This window comes from Panulirus ornatus, chromosome 7 (genome assembly GCF_036320965.1).
Source record: "Panulirus ornatus isolate Po-2019 chromosome 7, ASM3632096v1, whole genome shotgun sequence".
In the NCBI taxonomy this organism is placed as follows: Eukaryota; Metazoa; Arthropoda; class Malacostraca; order Decapoda; family Palinuridae; genus Panulirus; species Panulirus ornatus.
Window position 1 is genome coordinate 10,801,308 of NC_092230.1, and position 16,790 is coordinate 10,818,097.

The window sequence follows — 16,790 nt, forward strand, 5'->3', positions numbered from 1 at the left end:
TTCATAGTGAGGTGCCTGAGGATTGGCGGAATGCTTGCATAGTGTGCCATTGTACAAAGGCAAAGGGGATAAGAGTGAGTGCTCCAATCACAGAGGTATACAGTCCCGAACCTGACTGTACAACGCGGAGTTATATGAATACGAATAAAGTGTATATGCCTGCCTCTTGCACAAGGGGTCCCAGGTTCGATCCTGGCTGTTGGAGCTTTGTATGTTCTATGAAGGTGCGCGCTCATATACACTTTATTCGTATTCATATAACTCCGCGTTGTACAGTCAGGTTCGGTAAAACGCTATCAGCTGGCTATGTGTTCTGTTCGGAAGCAACCTGATAGACCCCGTTGCTCACCATTGTGAGACGAAGGGTATTCGAGTACTTAGTATTTCGAATAGTTGTTTCCTATTATACAGTCCCTTAGCCTAGCGGTTAGCATACCTGCCTTTTGCACAAGGGGTCCCAGGTTCGATATATATATATATATATATATATATATATATATATATATATATATATATATATATATATATATATATATATATATATATATATATATATATATATATACACATATGTGTGTATATGAGTGGTTGGGCTATTCTTCGTCTGTTTCCTTGCGCTACCTCGCTGACGCGGGAAACAGCGATTAAGTCTAATGATAATAATGAAAAATTATAAGAAAAATACAGATATATATAGCATTAATGAAAAGGCCTTCAGGGCATTCGGATCCCTATGCCATTTCAATTGACAAAAACAAATAAGAATAAAATGTTCCTTTCATCCTTGTACGTCTACTGACATGTTGATATAGGAAATTTTCTTGGACACACTCTTAAAATCTGTGTCCACATTGCTCCAAGCCACCAGGAGAATCTAAATTCTACCAGCTAATCTTTCTACAAATGAAATCCCCCATTATCAATACTCTGCCATCTCTAAAGTAATTGTTTTTACTATATATATTTGTCTTATATCACTGCATTTCTTTATAGATTGATATGTAACATCAAATAACATTGCATTTGTTTTCAGCAACAATCTTTCCTTATATATCATCTGAAATCAATTTTGCCATCTATCAATTTCTACTATGAGTATATTTCACATATAGGGAGCAGTGCTGGTCTCAAATTCATGAAAAGGACCAATACATAAAAGCTTAAGATATTCCTGAATATGATAACATTAATACCAGGACTAAGAAAGAAACCATATGAAGGACAAAAAAAAATAGACAAACCTCTATGCATTAAAGAGGCTGTATGGTCATCTGAGAAAGATATTAGAAATATTCAAGAAATTTCGTTCAATTAAAAAAGTTGCACTGCTCTAAGTACAAATGGTTCTGGTAACCACAAACAATAGGCTAAAGTTGAAAGAAAGTATAAAGGTACTCGCATCTCTACTAGAAAGTATAAAGGTACTCTCATCTCTACTAGAAAGTATAAAGGTACTCGCATCTCTACTAGAAAGTATAAAGGTACTCTCATCTCTACTAGAAAGTATAAAGGTACTCGCATCTCTACTAGAAAGTATAAAGGTACTCTCATCTCTACTAGAAAGTATAAAGGTACTCTCATCTCTACTAGAAAGTATAAAGGTACTCTCATCTCTACTAGAAAGTATAAAGGTACTCTCATCTCTACTAGAAAGTATAAAGGTACTCTCATCTCTACTAGAAAGTATAAAGGTACTCTCATCTCTACTAGAAAGTATAAAGGTACTCTCATCTCTACTAGAAAGTACTTATGTAAAAATAGAGACTTTGAATACTGGAATATGTGCCTGTTGATGTCATAAGTACAAAAATAGACTTGTTCAAGAAAAAATTACACCCAATCCATAATCTATCGTTAACGAGGTAGAAATAGAATAAATCTTTAATCCTTTCAACAGACAGTCCCATCAGGAGACAATAAATCATTTGTTAGATCACTGTGTTTGCTCTCTCCATTTCTCTATATTCAAATCTACTAATGTATACCCTTCAGGGAGATGTGGCAGCAGAAACGATCAATGCTTTTGTGAGCGATACCACGCGAGGCAAAATTCCAAAGTTGGTGACACCCGATGCTGTGCAGGGGGCACCAATGGTCCTTGTTAATGCTGCCTACTTCAAGGGTCTGTGGCTCAACCCTTTCTTTCCAAACGCGACCAGAGAGGAGATATTTTATTCTTCCCCTGGTCAATCTTCCCTCGTTGATATGATGACCATGAGAGCTGACTTCAGAATTGGTAAGTTCATGGTGATGACATAGTTGGCAAGTGTTCTTATGTCTTGTAGTAACTATAATTCAATAGTCATCCTTTATGTATTTTCTAATTAAGATTAAAAAGAATAGCACCTAGTGATAAGTTCAGATAGAATAAGTGAAAAACTTTCCATTTCATGAGGATGACCTTAACAAATTTTTTGCATCATACCTCGTTCACTTTGCTATGGTTTTCTCAGTTTCACAATGCAGCACAATTTAACTCAGCACCATAAAACAAGTTTCTCAAATAGTCACACAAAAAAAAACACAAGTCAATGTAACACACATTAGTGCACTAACTACTGAGTTAGCGAACTAATGTATTTTACACTGACTTGTGATTTTTTTGTGTTACCATTTGAGAACCTTGTTTTATGGTACTGAGTTGAAGTGCACTGCAGTGTGAAACAGGCAACACAAAAACTCAAAGGTCACTGTAAAATACATTGCAGTGTTACATATCCCTACTCTTACTCTGGTATAATGCCTTACGATTTGAATTTCATCATAACTCATTTTCTTGCAAGTCTAACCTACCATAAGAGCCATAAGAGGAATCACTATGAACAAAAGACATTCATTTCATTAAGCATACTCGTGAAATTTCCTCACCAAATTCAGAGGAGACATCTTCAAATTAAGACAGAATTTAACAGAATGTCTGATAAAAAGTGAGAGAGCTTAACGGTGAAGGAGAGGTTAATTTCTTAAATATGTGCATGATGTACTCAATATCTGTCTCATATATGCCAACGCACTGTGTGAGTACATCAATCATTAACAGCTAAAAACTTCCAGTTAATCTATGATGTTTAAAACTAAAGAAAATATTCCAGTTATTTTCTGATGTTTAAAGCTATAGTTAGGTGTGTGTATTATTGTTGGATTTCATAGCTTATGAGTGTGGTACAGCCATTAAGCAAAAATTCATAATGAATGTTGTACTTTTATTGCTACAAAACTGATTTCTATCTATAGCAACAGTTTCAGTAGTTAGTTTTGTAAAATCATAGTTATTTAGAACTGATATTGTTTATACTGATCAAATTCTGTACATGTTTGCCTCTGGGAAATACCCCACTAGAGATGCCCTCTGCCAGTGGCTTGTCAAAGGTGCAGCATAAAGGGCGAAGAAGCGGCACTGGAGCCCAACATTCATGCCAGGGAGTATAAAAGGGACGAGCAACTGAGGGGTGATGATGGCACTGAATGTTAATAGGATGATTGGTGAGAGTAAAGGAAGGGAGCTTGTGGAGAACTTTAAAAGTTATGGTTCGGATATACTAGGGATTGGGGAAACCTATACCCTTGGACAGGGTATATGGAGTGAGAATGGAATAGATGAATGTAAGTTGTAAAGGCATTGAAGGAGGAGTGGTAAGGAAGGGAATTCATGAAAATTATCAGGGAAGAAGGAATGAAGGATCTGCAATCATGCTACCACGAAGAGTATGGGAGGGTGTTATCAAGCATGGATGGAATAGATCAAGAATAGTGTGGGTGAGAGGAAGGACTGTAATTGTAAAGCATGCATGGGTATGTGTATGTGCACCAATGAATATGAAGACTGTGCAAGGTAAGGACAAAATGAAGTGCTAAGAAATTTGAATGACCACAAAGATATGTTTGAGGGAGAGAGGAAGTTGATTGTAATGGGCAATATGGATGTGAAGGTAGGATGTAATGAAACTGGTGAGACAGTTTGTAAATGGGGAGTACTTGAAGTAAAATAAACTAAAGTTATCTTGTGTATGTCTGTGCTGTGAGAGGAGTTTATTCTTTGCAAACACCTTTTCTTAACATAAGATTTTTTACATATAAACATGAATAAGAAATGATGTAAAAGAAGAACAAAAGAATTATATTGATTATGTGGCAGTGGATGAAAGGTTAAGAAAGAATAAGCTAGATACTAGAGTAGTGAGAGGATTCTTTAGGGAGTCTAACCATTTTGCAGTTCTTGTGAAGGTGATGATCAGGGAGAAATGGAAGTATGGCATAAGGAAGAATGGAGAGTTAAAAGTCTTGGTAAGCAAGATGAACAAAAAAAAATTGCAAGGGGGAGTGTGAAAGGAGGTTAGATGAAAGTACAGAAAATGTAGTGGTGCAGTCATGTGAGAATGAGGTGTTTAAAATGTTCTGAGATAGAGTGTTTACGGTTGTAGTATTAGTAGTTTGATAAAAAGCTGTTAGATATAAGCATAAAAGTGGAAGTGCATAATGGACGAGTGACAATAGAAATGCTGTGGAAGAGAAGAAAAAGGCATATGGTAGATTGCTCGAAAGCTTAGCATGAAAAAGAAAAGAATATAAAATGTGTAAGTAGAATGTTATGAAGCTGAAAGAAGTGAACAAAGGAAGAGTGGAAGAGGATTTTGGAAGAAAGTAGTGTGAAAGGTTTAAGAAAAATAGGAAATGTGCTGGAAGGAGGTAAGAATGAAAGAGGTGGATGTAAGAGTGGAAATGTAATTGTGAGAAGTAAAGAAGGGGAGTTGCTGAATCAAAAAGAGGAAGTGGAAGAAAGATGGAAAGATCATTTTGAAGAACAGGTGAATGTGGTAGAAGATGAGACAGCAGTTGTTATATGCTTTGGTATGGAGGATGGAAAGAAAAGAATACATGTGCAGGGGCTTTTAGCAAGAAGGAAGGCGAAAAGGGGCAATGATGAAATTAAAATTAAGAAAGGCACCTAGACTGGATGGGAATACAGCTAAAATGTTGAAGTACGGAGAAGAAAGTGTGACAGAGTAGATGCACTTGACTTGTTATCTAGCAAGGTAGCAGAAGGTTGTGTATGAGAATTAGGTGAAAGCTATCAATGTTGTTAATTGATAGGCGGGCGAAAGAGAGACTTTTGGATGTTAATGTGCTGAGAGGTGCAATTGGAGTGCTGTCTGATCATTATCTTGTGGAGGCGAAGGTGAAGATTTGTAGAGGTTTTCAGAAAAGAAGAGAGAATGTTGGGGTGAAGAGAGTGGTGGGAGTAAGTGAGCTTGGGAAGAAGTACCAGGAGAGACAGTACAGAATGGAAAAAGGTGAGAACAAAGGACGTAAGGGGAGTGGGGGAGGAATGGGATGCATTTAGGGAAACAGTGATGGCTTGTGCAAAAGATGCTTGTGGCATGAGAAGCGTGGGAGGTGGGCAGATTAGAAAGGGTAGTGAGTGACGGAATGAAGAAGTAAGATTATTAGTGAATGAGAAGAGACAGGCATTTGGGCGACTTTTGCAGGAAAATAATGCAAATGACTGGTAGATGTATAAAAGAAAGAGGCAGGAGGTCAAGAGAAAGGTGCAAGAGGTGAAAAAGAGGGCAAATGAGAGCTGGGATGAGAGTATCATTAAATCTTGTTGAGAAATAAAAGATGTTTTCGAAGGAGGTAAATAAAGTGCGTAACACAAGGGAACAAATGAGGACATCAGTGAAGGGGGCAAATGGGGAGGTGATAACAAGTAGTGGTGATGTGGGAAGGAAATGGAGTGAATATTATGAAGGCTTGTTGAATGTGTTTCATGATAGAGTGGCAGATATAGGGTGTTTTGTTCGAGGTGGTGTGCAAAGTGAGAGTGTTAGGGAGAATGATTTGGTAAACAGAGAAGAGGTAGTAAAAGTTTTGCGGAAGATGAAAGCCGACAAGGCAGCGGGTTCGGATGGTATTGCAGTGGAATTTATGAAAAAAGGGGGTGACTGTATTGTTGACTGGTCGGTAAGGCTATTCAATGTATGTACGACTCATGGTGAGGTGCCTGAGAACTGGCGGAATGCTTGTATAGTGCCATTGTACAAAGGAAAAGGGGATAAGAGTGAGGTATAAGTTTGTTGAGTATTCCTGGGAAACTATATGGGAGGGTATTGATTGAGAGGATGAAGGCATGTACAGAGCATCAGATTGGGGAAGAGCAGTGTGGTTTCAGAAGTGGTAGAGGATGTTTGGATCAGGTGTTTGCTTTGAAAAATATATGTGATACTTAGAAAAGCAAATGGATTTGTATGTAGCATTTATGGATCTGGACAAGGCATATGATGGAGTTAATAAAGATGCTCTGTGGAAGGTATTAAGAGTATATGGTGTGGGAGGTAAGTTGTTAGAAGCAGTGAAAAGTATTTATCGAGGATATAAGGCATGTGTACGTGTAGGAAGAGAGTAAAGTGATTGGTTCTCAGTGAACGTTGGTTTACGGCAGGGGTGCGTAATGTCTCCATGGTTGTTTAATTTGTTTATGGATGGAGTTGTTAGGGAGGTGAATGCAAGAGTTTGGAAAGAGGGGCAAGTATGCAATATGTTGTGGATGAGAGAGCTTGGGAAGTGAGTCAGTTGTTGTTCACTGATGATACAGCGCTGGTGGCTGATTCATGTGAGAAACTGCAGAAGTTGGTGATAGAGTTTGGTAAAGTGTGTGAAAGAAGAAAGCTGAGAGTAAATGTGAATAAGAGCAAGGTTATTAGGTACAATAGGGTTGAGGGACAAGTCAAGTGGGAGGTAAGTTTGAATGGAGAAAAACTGGAGGAAGTGAAGTGTTTTAGATATCTGGGAGTGGATTTGGCAGCTGATGGAACCATGGAAGCGGAAGTGCGTCGCAGGGTGGGGGAAGGGGCGAGGGTTCTGGGAGCGTCGAAGAATGTGTGGAAGTCGAGAACGTTATATCGGAGAGCAAAATTTGATATGTTACAAGAAACAGTGGTTCCAACAGTGTTGTACGGTTGCGAGGCGTGGGCTATAGACAGACTTTTGCGGAGAAGGGTGGATGTGTTGGAAATGAGATGTTTGGGGACAATATGTGGTGCGAGGTGGTTTGATCGAGTAAGTAATAATGTGGTAATAAAAAGAGTGTGGTTGAGAGAGCAGAAAAGGGTGTTTTGAAATGGTTTGGTCACATGGAGAGAATGAATGAGGAAAGATTGACCTAGAGGATATATGTGTCAGAGGTGGAGGGAACGAGGAGAAGTGGAAGACCAAATTGACGGTGGAAAGATGGCGTGAAAAAGATTTTGAGCGATCGGGGCCTGAACATGCAGGAGGGTGAAAGGCGTGCAAGGAATAGAATGAATTGGAACGATGTGGTATACCGGGGTCGACGTGCTGTCAATGGATTGAACCAGGGCATGTGAAGCGTCTGGGATAAAGCATGGAAAGTTTTGTGGGGCCTGGATGTGGAAAGGGAGCTGTGGTTTCGGTGCATTATACGTGACAGCTAGAGACTGAGTTTGAACGAATGTGGCCTTTGTTGTCTTTTCCTAGTGGTACTTCGCGCGCATGCCGGGGAGGGTGTTGTCATTTCGTGTGTGGCGGGGTGGCGACGGGACTGAATAAAGGCAGCAAGTATAAATTATGTACATGTGTACATATGTATATGTCTGTGTATGTATATATATATGTATACGTTGAAATGTATAGGTATGTGTATGTGCGTGTGTGGACGTGTATGTATATACATGTGTATGTGGGTTGGTTGGGCCATTCTTTCGTCTGTTTCCTTGCGCTACCTCGCCGACGCGGGAGATGCTCACTCCCTCCAGAAATTCCCATCAAGAGAGTGGTTACAGCAAATGATTCTCCACTTATCCATGTCCTTTCATGCTTCCTTCACGTAAACCATTCTACACATTTTTCCATCATATCTCTTTCTCCAGTACTCTTCCACACTATTTTTCCATGTCAAAGATGGAATTCCTCTCACACTAACTTCCTTAAAGTATTTTCATAAACTCCCCATCTTGTATTCTTTCCACCTGCCCAAATCTCATCAAAATATTGTTTCGCCCCATCTACCACTCCAAAATTCATTCCCTTTCCATTCCCTGCCAAGATCGTATTAAAAGAACCGATAAAAACTCGCAATTCTCTAATAAACAACCAACAGTGATATGTGCAGGGAGAGGGTGAGTGGACGAGCAGGTTGCCTGGTTGAGCTGTTTTTTCTTGGGTTTGACGACCATCGACCTATGAGGAAGGTCATTTGACCTGCAACTCTATTTAATGTATGACTGAAGTCATCATTCCTAAATATCTATCCTAAAAAAATAGATAAACAGATAAATTTGAAAAGATATTGATAAGTATAATTGATATGATAATGATGAAGATAATAATATTTGAAATCTATGATGGAAAGAAAAGATCTTGCGGGTATTAAGCCAACGTGGCGGCAAATACCACCCAATCGTCACAGCAGCCACTGTGGCATTTTACCCAAGAGTGCGAGAAGATGGGACAGACTAGTCCTCCACCACGACACGACCAAGAGTGCGAGAAGATGGGACAGACTAGTCCTCCACCACGACACGACCAAGAGTGCGAGAAGATGGGACAGACTAGTCCTCCACCACGACACGACCAAGAGTGCGAGAAGATGGGACAGACTAGTCCTCCGCCACGACACGACATGCACATAGAATAAATAGTTCGTTCGGAGGTCCTCCGGCTCAGCCCCATGGCGTAGCTGCCCCGTGAGAGTTCTGAGGTCGACCTAGCCAAGCTGTCTGCCTGTTCTTTGCCGTATATATTGCAATGACCAGCCAGGCACCCAGATCAAGATGATATCTTTTCCACATGAATTAAGTTTAGTGATAATATTGCCCTGTGATTTATAGGACTCTGTTTATTCAGAGCCTATTGTTTTAAGAGCAGAAAGAGAATCAGAAAAAAAATATCGCTTTATTGTGATTTGAATTAATTATCTAGTCTATGGCTCGATCAATGGCAAACAATTCAGGTCAAAATACAGATGTATGGTTCGGCAAGCGGTATCTGAGGGCAAACTCCATCAACCATACACTTACACCCACACATTCATCCGTCTTGAAGCCATCAGTGTAGAAGTGAACATTAGATAAGTGATCGATGATGACCTGACGAAAACACTGGTGTACCTCGCCCTCCGATGTGTGTGTGGTGGCTGGAAGCCAGCTCGTCTTGATGTTAATTTTGGAACCCTCCCAGGGGGGTAAGGAATTCTTGACCAGCGAGTCCACTTCATTCACTTTAATACCGGAGTTCTCACTGAGGAAGTGTATTCTGACGGCCAGGGGTCTGACACCTCTGTTGACGAACTGTGAACATTCCATAATGAGGCGACAGACAGTTGTATTGTTCCTCCCGACCATCAGGATACCGCTTTGCCACGACAGGATCTCATGTCTTAGCCGGAGAGGAGGTACATGGGCCTCGACTTCCAATCGTGGAACTCTGGTACAGGTTACGGCTCCAAAACACAGTCACAAACAATTGTTCTGTATCACCTCCAACCTCCTCCTCAGCATACACCTGAGAACCATAGTCTAATTTAGATCTAATCAGGGACTTATAAATCATTCGTAAAGATTTTCTGTCGGCTCCCCAGAAGGAACTCGAAAGACATTGAAGAATAATCTTTTATTGCAATTTGTTACCAGATAATTAACATGACTTTTCCAATTAAGTCTTTTATCAAAATTTAAGCCGAGGAATTTAACTGTATTTCGAAATGGGATCGGGTTGTTGTCTAACGTCAAAAGCAAATTCGGGATATTAATTTTTCGGGTAAAAACATTCGTCAATTTTGTTGGGTGAGAACCTAAATCCCCACTGTAGCGCCCAACGATGAACGGACTCAAGCGCAGCTTGAACCCGCTCAGCCGAAAATTGTGCACTAGGCGAGGAGTGCCATAGCGCACAATCATCAGCATAAAGCGAGTGTTTAAGACCTCGCAGGATGGAAGCTAGAGACAGAATATCATTAAGTATAATATCAAATTAATGTTGGGCTAAGAACGCTGCCTTGCGGCACACCATTCTCTTGGACAAATGTGTCCGAAGTGCATTGAGTGCTGCAAGTTTTACAGCAAAAGTTCCATCGTTTAAAAAAATTCTAATAGATATAGGTAGATAACCTCTTAAACAAAAAGCATAAAGTTTGTTTAGAATTCCGTTTCACTATGTCATGTCGAAGGCTTTTTCTAATTCTAAAAATACCGCAATCAAAAAACGCACTTTACTAAATGACTCTAAGGTAGAATGTTCTAGGTGTATTAAATGATCCAATGCGCCTCTCTTACGACGGAAAGCACACTGTTGATCATTTAATAAACCCTTCGATTCTAACAAAATAGTAGCCCCTATGTTGACCATTCTCTCCATGACCTTACAAATGCAGCTCGTGAGCGCAATAGGTCGAAACGAATTTGTATTCGTAAGGCGTCTGGAGCCTTTTGGGATGGGGATGACGTGTGCAGTGCCATGAGTTTGGAAACGTTCGAGACGTCCAAATCTCATTGTACAATGCTAACAACTTAGTCAGGTGAGCCTAAGGTGCTGGATCATCCCGTAAGTGATCCCGTTGGGTCCCGGACTCGAACCTTTACAGGATTTCAGGGCAAGAAGCAGTTTTTTCATTGTAAATATTTTGTTATACTCCAAAGTATCTTTCGTGACAAAGTCTGGTATTTGCAGCTTGGCCTGGCGCTTGCTTGTGGTGTAGGAAGCGCGGGTCGTAACTGGCCGAGCTGCTCGTTTCTGGCCATGTCCACCGGGTCGTCGAAGACTTGACCTTGGTGTTGGATTTGCGGAGGAAGTGGCGGCTTGTATTTTCTTTTGATTTCATTGATTATGGACCAGACCTGACTTACTGGTGTGTCCTTGTTCACGGTATAGACAAAGCCGCGCCAGGAGTCTCGTTTGGCTTGTTTGATAGTTCTTCTCGCCTGAGCCCTCGCACGTTTGTATGCGATAAAGTTATCATCTGAAGGCTCGTTGTCGAAAATCCTGTATCTCCTATTGCGCTCACGTAGTGCATTCCGGTAATGTGGTGTTCACCAAGGAACTCTATGCTTTGTGGAAATTGTAGAAACCTTAGGTATAGAGTTCTCAGCAGCCCTCAGTATGGTGGAGGTAACCTTGAGGACTTTTGCATCAATGTCACCACCAGATGTATCAAGAGCGGCTTTGCTTTGTGAATGACACCCAGTCTGCTTTCTTATAGTTGAATTTAGGCGGAGACGAATTGGTAATAATGTCGCATGAATAAAGAAAAAAACATCGGGAAATGGTCACTTCCCAGGGAGTCGTCATGAATAACCCAAGTGATGTCGTTAAGTTTATCCGGCGATGACAAGTATAAATCAATTGCTGAGATATTGCCAGAAGAGAGAGGTTGGCATTGATCATAAAATTAATCATTTGTTCCCCCCTGACGTCTGCCCGGATACTTCCCCACTGATAATGATGAGCATTGAAGTCTCCTAAAACTACTTTACGGTACGGAGAGGTAATTGATCAACAAGAAAGTGTAACTCATCAATATCAAGTGCATTGGAACCGGAACAATATATTGAACAGATGGCCAGGTATGTCTTATCAAATTTTATTCTACATGCGACAGCGTCTAGAGTAGAATTTAAAGTCACTCCTATGCGAGGTGTACATAATAGCTACCCCACGATTCTCGTCTCTTCTTTACGAGTGATAGTTATCTAAAACGAAATAGTCTTCAACTGTGCCGTATAGAAGGGTCTTTTGTAAACAGATCACGGCTGGCCTATACTGTGTAAGCAACAGTTGTAGTTGTGCTTGCTTATGCCTAAGGCATCTACAATTCCACTGGATGATATTGAACGTGTTAGTTTAAGAGTTATTTAACCGACCAGTTTCCATAGCTCGTTTATGTCGGGACTTGGGCGAGTCCCCAGGAGAACATGATCGGTCCCTGGAAGTGGATGTTCTGGCTTCCATCAATTCTGTCCTCCAACGTAGTGGACCTGTGAACCACAGACCTCCTTGGTGGAGATACTGGAACGATGACGTGCGACGTAGTTTTCACAAGTTTAGTCAAGTTTAAAGATACGTTAGTTTTGTTCACTTTCTTATCTTTAGGATGGGGAGAGGATGTGGTGTTGGCATAGGATTTGTCATGGACTTTGGTCGGAGAATTAGGTGTAGGGTTAGATGGAGCTGGGTTCTTGGTACTGAGGGTCGGCGTGTCACAAGGAGTCTGCGTCGAGATTGCTCGCATAACAGGCTTACATTTCAAAGCCGACGCGTAGGATTCATTAGGTTTAGAAGTTTCTCGAGACTCCTTAACCCTCCTCCTAGCCTCGCCTTATGAGATGCTATTTTGTGTCTTAACTGTGCACACTTCTTTCTCAAACTGGAACCGGGGACAGGTCCCTGATCCGAGCTTGGGAGGGTGCCACCACAGTTAACACACAACATACTATTAGCCGTACAATGCTTCGTTGTATGACCCTCCGCAACACACTTCCCTCCCGCATTTTGCAGAGAGTGTGCAAGACTTTATAAGATGACCAAATTTCTGGGATTTAAAGCAAAGAAAGGGATTCGGAATGTAGAGACGAACTTGACATCGCATGTAACCAATCGAGATGTTGTCCGGTAGCCGAGATTTTCCGAATGTTAGATTAATCAGGGGAGTTCTATGGCGTTTGCCATTGACAAATTTGCTGATGACCCTGGCAGCGACTAGCGTCCTCATTTGCCGAGTTCCTTCACAATGTCGTCCTCAGACATATCCATGGCATCAGTGCAGTAGATAACTCCCCTGCAGGAATCCATGGAAACTGCTATATAGACCACAACATCATGAGTATGGAACTTCGTCAACTTTAGCAGTTCCGCCAACTGATTCGTCGATTTTACTTTGATCAGCAAGTCACCACCAGCCAGTTTCCTTACCGTTTCAACAGACTCAGACCATCCATCAATGATCTTCCTGAACAGGAAGGGATTGAGGGAGGCAAGAGTCGTTGCTCCGGTCGCATGAACCAAACAAAATCAGCATTTTTATTCTTAATGAAAATACCCGCTACGGGGGCAGTGGATGGCTTACCTGGGTCCATCCTATAGGGGCCTAGTCCCAAAATCTGGGGTGGCAAACCACCCCAGATAGTGGAAAATGAACCAGCTACTCAAAAAAAAAAAGAATCAGGCAAATGTTTTACACAAATCAGGTTTCAGGGCGGAGCCGACCGCACAAAGACCAGGCGGGGTTCTCCTGCGGACATCCGTTAATGAAATATCTGTTCTGAACAAAACAACCTTAGGAAAATATATTGATGAACAAAAACTTTCAACAAACCTTCAAAACAAAGCGAGGGTAGCGATAACGCAGGGAGGAATAGCTACAACCTTGCTCTGAAAGAACGTTAACACCTCCGTACAGGTCAGTAGCTGGTACGCGTGTGTGATTCAGACTGACGCAGGGTGGGCTAGCTGAATGATGATGATAACAATAACACAGCAAAATGGTAACAAGAGTCGACCAAAGCCAACGACCAGCCTATGGTCGTTCGTTACATTAACTACTCATCACAAAGCTGCGACAAAGTTTGTGGATGAATTCGCACAGTTAGTGGCAGCAGAAAACTTAGCCCCAGAGCAAATGTATAAAGCTAATGAATCTGTGTTGTATTAGTGCCGCATTCCACGAAAAACCCTTGCCCAAGATATTGCGGGGTCTCCTTCTGAGGAGACTTCTGTTGTAAACTGATGTAACAATAAGAAAATTGTTTGAATGATTTGATTTTTGCATTATTTCTTATTCTAAATTTTGTTCTACCTTAAATAACACAGCAACGTATATGCAGAATGAGTTGGCAAGACTAAGGGTCGGCAATATGTTTACATAGGCGATTCCCTTAGGGGTCAATTTCTGGCATTTTTTGTGGTCTGGCAATGGCCAGGTCCCAAGGTTGCTAGGCTAAAGAGGTTCAGCCTATACAAACATTGAGGAATATGTAAAAAAAGAAAGGTGAAAATGGATATATTTAATGAAGTTATCGTAGTTCCAACGATGTATGGATGTACAACATGAGCTATAGATGAGAATGTATGGAAAAGGTGAATGTGTTGGAAATGAAATGTTTGAGGATATTTGTTGTGACGAGAGTTAATCGAGTATGTAATTATATGGTAAGAGAGGGATATGGTAATTGGAAGAGAGGGATATGGTAATTGGAAGAGAGGGATATGGTAATTGGAAGAGAGGGATACGGTAATTGGAAGAGAGGGATATGGTAATAAGATGAGCCTGGTTAAGAAAGCTCAAGGCATGCACAGAATAAAGTGAAATGGAGTGATGTGGTTTGCGAGGTTCAACATGCTGTCAGTAGACTGAATCAGGGGATATGAAGTAGCCAAGAAAACCTTGGAGAGGTGTGTGGGGCCAGGTTGTGGACAGGAGTATGTAGTTGCAGTGTATTGCATGTGACAGCTAAAGAATGGATGTGAGTGAATAATGCCATTTTTGTTTGTTCCTGTTGCTACCTCACTAACACAGGGAACAGCAAACATGTATGAAGAAAAAAAATCACAAAAGGAGGGTAGGTAATGACTGGTAGGCAGCCACCGACCAGAGACGTATATTACAGTGCCTTGGTATCGGAAGGGTTAGTGACAGCTGCAAAATGACCCAGCACTTCAGCGGTTGTCAAGCTGCACTCCTTTGACCCAAATAGCTGCCTTTTCATTCTGTCTCACTCACACATGGGTTGCTGGCATTCTGCCCACAAACATACAATCTGTTCTCGTCCGTCACACATGACACTTGCCAACATATAACTCACATAACTCATTCTTCAGAATTCTATATTTTCCTGTAGTGAGTGCAATGTACTATTCCCGCCTATAGGCAAAAAGGTAAGAGCAGTAAATAGAAATGATAGGCAGAAACAATAGGTAGCACTAGAGGGTAGGAACATTAGGTAGCACTAGAGGGTAGGAACATTAGGTAGCACTAGAGGGTAGGAACATTAGGTAGGAACATTAGGTAGCACTAGAGGGTAGGAACATTAGGTAGCACTAGAGGGTAGGAACATTAGGTAGCACTAGAGGGTAGGAACATTAGGTAGCACTAGAGGGTAGGAACATTAGGTAGCACTAGAGGGTAGGAACATTAGGTAGCACTAGAGGGTAGGAACATTAGGTAGCACTAGAGGGTAGGAACATTAGGTAGCACTAGAGGGTAGGAACATTAGGTAGCACTAGAGGGTAGGAACATTAGGTAGGAACATTAGGTAGCACTAGAGGGTAGGAACATTAGGTAGCACTAGAGGGTAGGAACATTAGGTAGCACTAGAGGGTAGGAACATTAGGTAGCACTAGAGGGTAGGAACATTAGGTAGGAACATTAGGTAGCACTAGAGGGTAGGAACATTAGGTAGCACTAGAGGGTAGGAACATTAGGTAGGAACATTAGGTAGCACTAGAGGGTAGGAACATTAGGTAGCACTAGAGGGTAGGAACATTAGGTAGCACTAGAGGGTAGGAACATTAGGTAGCACTAGAGGGTAGGAACATTAGGTAGCACTAGAGGGTAGGAACATTAGGTAGCACTAGAGGGTAGGAACATTAGGTAGGAACATTAGGTAGCACTAGAGGGTAGGAACATTAGGTAGCACTAGAGGGTAGGAACATTAGGTAGCACTAGAGGGTAGGAACATTAGGTAGGAACATTAGGTAGCACTAGAGGGTAGGAACATTAGGTAGCACTAGAGGGTAGGAACATTAGGTAGCACTAGAGGGTAGGAACATTAGGTAGCACTAGAGGGTAGGAACATTAGGTAGCACTAGAGGGTAGGAACATTAGGTAGCACTAGAGGGTAGGAACATTAGGTAGCACTAGAGGGTAGGAACATTAGGTAGCACTAGAGGGTAGGAACATTAGGTAGGAACATTAGGTAGCACTAGAGGGTAGGAACATTAGGTAGCACTAGAGGGTAGGAACATTAGGTAGCACTAGAGGGTAGGAACATTAGGTAGCACTAGAGGGTAGGAACATTAGGTAGCACTAGAGGGTAGGAACATTAGGTAGCACTAGAGGGTAGGAACATTAGGTAGCACTAGAGGGTAGGAACATTAGGTAGCACTAGAGGGTAGGAACATTAGGTAGCACTAGAGGGTAGGAACATTAGGTAGCACTAGAGGGTAGGAACATTAGGTAGCACTAGAGGGTAGGAACATTAGGTAGGAACATTAGGTAGCACTAGAGGGTAGGAACATTAGGTAGCACTAGAGGGTAGGAACATTAGGTAGCACTAGAGGGTAGGAACATTAGGTAGCACTAGAGGGTAGGAACATTAGGTAGCACTAGAGGGTAGGAACATTAGGTAGCACTAGAGGGTAGGAACATTAGGTAGCACTAGAGGGTAGGAACATTAGGTAGCACTAGAGGGTAGGAACATTAGGTAGCACTAGAGGGTAGGAACATTAGGTAGCACTAGAGGGTAGGAACATTAGGTAGCACTAGAGGGTAGGAACATTAGGTAGCACTAGAGGGTAGGAACATTAGGTAGCACTAGAGGGTAGGAACATTAGGTAGCACTAGAGGGTAGGAACATTAGGGTAGGAACATTAGGTAGCACTAGAGGGTAGGAACATTAGGTAGCACTAGAGGGTAGGAACATTAGGTAGCACTAGAGGGTAGGAACATTAGGTAGCACTAGAGGGTAGGAACATTAGGTAGCACTAGAGGGTAGGAACATTAGGTAGCACTAGAGGGTAGGAACATTAGGTAGCACTAGAGGGTAGGAACATTAGGTAGCACT

At 41.6% G+C, this 16,790-nt stretch overlaps 1 long non-coding RNA gene across 3 annotated transcripts; it reads left to right on the top strand.

Moving 5' to 3' along the window:
* The first annotated feature begins 2,267 nt into the window (after positions 1–2,267).
* On the top strand, positions 2,268–16,338 carry LOC139749412 (uncharacterized). Of its 3 annotated transcripts, none has more exons than XR_011712961.1 (3): positions 2,268–15,013; positions 15,170–15,611; positions 15,664–16,338. It is a non-coding gene; the product is annotated as an uncharacterized lncRNA (long non-coding RNA). The 3 variants fall into 3 exon arrangements; XR_011712962.1 differs by having other exon boundaries at positions 15,196–15,611; XR_011712963.1 differs by having other exon boundaries at positions 15,222–15,611.
* The last annotated feature ends 452 nt before the right edge of the window (positions 16,339–16,790 follow it).